This window comes from Hetaerina americana, unplaced genomic scaffold (assembly GCF_022747635.1).
Source record: "Hetaerina americana unplaced genomic scaffold, ioHetAmer1.1.p SCAF_4, whole genome shotgun sequence".
Classification (NCBI taxonomy): Eukaryota; Metazoa; Arthropoda; class Insecta; order Odonata; family Calopterygidae; genus Hetaerina; species Hetaerina americana.
The window spans coordinates 99,010,093-99,015,668 of NW_027286985.1; positions in this window are offsets into that span (position 1 = coordinate 99,010,093).

Genomic DNA, 5,576 nt, shown 5'->3' on the forward strand with positions numbered 1-5,576 from the left:
GGTGGATTGGGAAGGGGGAGATGTGGGGGGGGGACGTATGAAAAGCTCGCCGCCTCCCTTTTTCGCGCCTTCCTCCGCCTCCCTGCCTCTCTTTTGCCTCTCCGCGACGAACTCCCGCAGAGCGGAATGATTCCAACGACGTCTCGCACACGACTGTCCCTCCTCCTCTCCCTCCACTCACTCAAACTCACTCTTCTCGGCGGCACCACCACCACCACCCCCTCGCTCGCTCGCTCCCCTACTCGCCCCCCTCCCCCCGCACACACACACACACGCGCTCCTCCTTCCTTCTCTCTCTCTCCGCCCCTCCACCACTCCTCATGGACGACGTATACTACTCACGGCTGCTGCTGCGAGAATCGGCGCGGGGTGGAGGGAAATGGGGGAGGGCGGCGAGAGGGGAGGAGAAAGGGTTGAGAGAGTTGGAGGGTGTGTGTGTGTGTGTGGAGGGGGTGGAGGGGAGGGAGTCTGCAGCCAAAGGCGGGCGGCGGGGAGGATTGAGAAGTGAATGCGTCCGCCGAGTGTGGCGCTGCGGTGGGTGGGTGGGCCGGGACCTTCGGGGCCGTCTCTTCGGGATCTATTCTCTCCCTCTCTCCCCCTCTGACTAATGGCAGAGGGCTCTCTCTCTTTTCGCGGCCCGCTCTGGAGGAAGGATTGCCCATGATGGTCGCGTGGGCCGCGAGGGAAGCAGTTGTTCTCCGCGGAGATGCTCTCTGATTTGGAGGCTCGAACCCAGGAGCGGTGGCCACAGGTCTTTTGAAATCCCGCGATCCAATTTTCACCTTGAAGTGCAACAGAAGGAAAATGAGTCGTAAAAAGTGTAACTACCGATTGAGCCCTGAAGGTGAAAAAAAATTTTTTCCCCACGCCTGGAACACCTTATGCTGAACTTTGCACGCAAAATATTTTGGTATGACTGGAATATGCTCACGTCTTAAATTTAAATTGACGAACAAAATGGCAATATTTAGAAAATGACCCACCGAATGACAACACAATGAAAACTTTTAAATGGAAGGGTATCGGATAAATTGAATACAATCGCAGTTTTCAGGATAAGCAATAATTATTCTTTTTTCAATATCAGGATAACGATAAGAACTCTTACCGTGCCTTAAATGGACACTACAAGTTATATGGTGAGAGATGCTAGATATAGACATTTTACTGAAGGAAATACTAACCCAATTAGATTCTGTAGAGGAATTACTCAATATCCGTATGTTAGAATAAAGAATATGGTCAAATTTTAGTGAACGGAACTGAAACGTCTGTTGGGCAGGCATCAACTTAGACAAGACAGCATAAAGGAAGTGCACTATGCAGCAACCTCGTAACACTCAGTCACATCGAGGCACGGTAAATCAAGATTTCTCGAAGCAAAGGACATCGCGACTTTTTTACGATCACCCTAAAGACAGCCACCTGTTGACCAAAATAAATTCATTTATTTGAGGACTTCTTCTAGAAAAAGGTTTATAGTGCTTCCTTAGTGCTATTGAATATAACAATTCAAGTATCAAAACCAAAGTTGTAAGAAGGAAATTTTTTTCTTGTTTTTCTAGTATATACATACAGCATATTTTATATGCCACCTAAACAGCAAAAGATAACATTTTTTTTACCTTTTCATCACATTCACCCAGTACTCTCCTAATAAATCCTAATATTTTGTTAGCTTGTTTGCATATTCCCCGTACATGTTTCACCCAGGAGAGGTCGTGAGTGAGGGTAACGCCCAGGTATCTAATCGAGTCTACGCATTCCATTTCGGTGTTCCCGATGCAGTAGGCGTCCAGGAGGGAAATGGTCTCTTTAAAAAAAATCATTATTACGAAGTTTAATATGTTTAATACTGATTTCCAAGTGTTATCATAAGGTGTGATCATATTACGTCCTCTGTCCTCAAGTCATCTTCCATTTAATAAAAGCTAACGCTAAATCGCATATGTTGCTATAATAGAGTGCATGATATGTGGAATGAAAATATAAACATTCAACCAACTCAAAAGCTTTAAAAAATTGCTTTAAAAATTACTTTTAAAAAGAATTACTTTTAGGCGACTGAATTTGAAGCATGAAAAGTAGGTAGATGAAACTTTGTTATCTAGGGTGATAATTATGCATTTTGGGAGCTATACGACGGAACGTCAGCAATGGCAGAAGATGTCAACCATTCGCGCCCATCACTTTCAAGATTGATATTAAACTGGAAGGTTTACTAAATATTAAGTTATAAAAATTGAAGTTTGCCGGAAAAAGGAAGGTCCACTAATTGTGCAGTACCTTACCAGGCTCTCTCCATTTAATGGGTACATGTCTCGTATATCCACCACATTAGGTATTCATAGGACACTGGCGCAGATGATAAAATGTGTCCATATACTTATCTATCGTCTCAATAAAAGACTAATTTGAGATGATGATTACGTATTACAAATAATAGGAATCTGGTTAATGCAACAAGTTTTTTAGATAATTCTCCTGAAAATATTCAACCTTTTTAGCAATAGGCCAATATTATAGTTGAAAACTTATGAAGATACTGGCAGGAGAATGTTTTTGAGGTTTCCTGAGTACTCAATTATGGGTTCTCCAGAAGAGTATGATGACAGATTATGAGAATTAGAAATGCTGGAGCAACTATGGTATTTTTGCAGTATATTTCGACTAGAATTTAGCAAATATAATCGTAAAAATATATAAAATATATTAGCAATGCAGTTTTAACAAAATTGAATACAATGAAAGTCAAGCCTCTGCACAGGGAGGTTATGAGTACTTCTAAGAGCAGGAAATCGTGGGATGTGGATATATTAGGAGGGTAAGGGGGTTTGCGTGGCTTGTTGAAACTTTTGAGGTGATAGTTGAGATAGAAAAATCAAGTTTGATTGAGAGGAAAGCTAGCCAGCTGTTGAAAATAGTGTAGGAAGACACGAATTACTCTGACAGTGTTTTGAGACAGAAATCTTAGTCGAATGAAATAATGGCAAGTTACAAAAACTTACGTGAAAGAATAAAGAGAATATACAGTAAACGGATTGAGACTAACATGAGTAAGATTGCCTAAGGACCTAAGGAGTATCTCGTGAAGAATGAAAGGGGATACCATTATGAAGATTGGAAGAAGGAAATAGTTCATCTTAGAATTTTACTTACAGTCGTCAAAAGTGTTTCACATGCACCAAAGGTATGCCAGTCATGGTCCGACGACTATTCAAAAGTCTATTTATATAAGATTTATTCTATGAGCGACAGTTAAAACAAAATCATTTTTTATTTGCTTCAACTGTTACAGAAAACTTGGTATTATGTGGTTTATAATAGTTATGAACTATAAATGTCGTAACGCAATGGACCATAGCTCCAAATTTCGCGTATAATTTATATGAAATGGGTGTAACGTCTTCATACTATCTTATGTGATGCAGTTCTTTTCTTGTTCACGCCTACTATTTCCACTACTACATTTCCAATGCGCGAATAATCAAAATTAATGATCTTCTTCTGATAAGTTTAGATATAATTATATCTTTATGAGACAAATAGTCATGTCACACCAGTAATCATTAGAAAATATTCTCAACCTTGAATTGCGTACCACATGAAATAAACACAGAATTATGGTGGAGCAAAAGTTCCTCGCCTCAAATTTGCTTCCTCGACAAGGAAACGAAGCAAAAATTCGCAAAAGGGAGCAGTTAACTGACGAGAGCTGAAATTTCACTAAACATCACATACATTGCTTCTTGCTTTGTGACGCATTTCAACTCTTTGGGGTTCCTCGTAAGGATAGTTCTGCAAAGAGGATCGAAAACTTGTAGTTCCCTAGTCGCCTAGAAAGTTATTACCGTGCATCGACCTCTGTCTGAGTGAACGATTTAAGAGCATTTCTCAATATATCCCTGAATTGAACCAGGAGAGTCGGATGGCGGTAAAGAGATCGAATACTAAGTGAAGCCAGAAGTAGGGCAGTGGACGATCATCCGCCGGAGCTCCATAGTAACAGACAACACGGGGAGAAATATATGTTCTCGGTTATCTAGATGGATGGGGCCTTGCCACTTTACTTCTTCCTAATCTGATCTTGGATTGCCGATGGTGAAAGCGCCCTTCAAATCTTTCTGTCCCACTTTTAAATTTATCACTTTTATCCTGTCTAAGTGGTCTAGTCGTCCGATTCATGTTAGGCTCCTAATAATATCTTCGAAAGTAAATTTCTAACTTTAATCCCTCCCGCTTCATAACTCGTGCTAAGGCCCACCCGTACAGCGATTCTTCCTCCGCGTGATCTGATAAATTTGAGACATTTTCTCCTTGAAGATAAACAAACATTTGCATGCTCAACCGTAGACCAATTGGTAGGCAGACCATTATTTTCTGCTCATGAGGTTGAACTTAAGTTTATTTTCAACTGGTCTATTAGGTTATTACATGATGTTATTCCTAAGCCGTTCAGTCTCATAAAACCGAATTACCATTTCCCCATTATGATGGGTATTCTGGCAAGATTTGGCAAATGAAGTTGTACTCAAGAAAGAGCTAAACGCGTGAGATAGTTAACGCCATGATGGCCAGCTCGGGATTTCTTCCGTTTCATGATTTCTAATTCATGAAACGAGTGGATATAATGAGAGGCGACTTAATCAAGCGACCGTGAGAAGGACGTGTTTCATAAATCAAAATCGATAAATGGATCGCATTTTATGCAACCAGCGCAAGGGAATCAAAAGACTATCCCATCTGGCTAGAAGCTTGTACTTACCGCATTTACTTCATCAAGGTGGTGGATGAATAGATTACATTTCAATCAGGACGCCAGGAATGGAACAAGCACAAGGGATACGTCACTAAGTCGCGGCTTTTTTCTCAATAGGGAATAATGTAAATGAAGCATGTAATCATAGAATTAAGTTGGGTTGCTGTATGGATGGAACATTTGACAGGCCAACTCTGAAAGATCTGACATTCCCATTAAACATTCTCAAGGTCAATTTTATGTGCGATGAATTGCAGCGCCTCATTATATCCGTTTTAAAGAGACGGTGGCGTTGATCATGTTGATTGTATTATAGGTGGTCTCATATTAACAAAATCCAACGAATGCCGCTACATTGTGGGCTAAACAGTTATGAGCGAGGTGGGAATGGAGCCCACGGCTTTTGAAAGCGAGTGCGCTCGCTGCCCACTGGACTAGTCGTGTCAGCTCAGGGGCGTTGTCTTTGCAGAGCACATAATTATATTTTCAAAGCCGCCGCATAACACTCAACGGACACGTCAATTTCAGAACCCGTTAGACTCTGAATTATTATTAAGACATGGCATTCAAAAATGCTTCAACTTAAAAGGGGGAGAAAATAGTAACAAGATGATAACGATTACATGCCGCTATATCACAACAGGTTGATTTACGACAACCGGCATTTGCCTCTTTTACAACTCTCACTATTTACATGTAAAGTGAGTGAGGATAAAGAACCTAATTCAAATAAAAAGAGGTACTGTGACCCCAAGTATCTTCCCCCTATGTTATTTCTTTACTAAATTGCATTTAAAACTCTTAATCCATCGTGGTT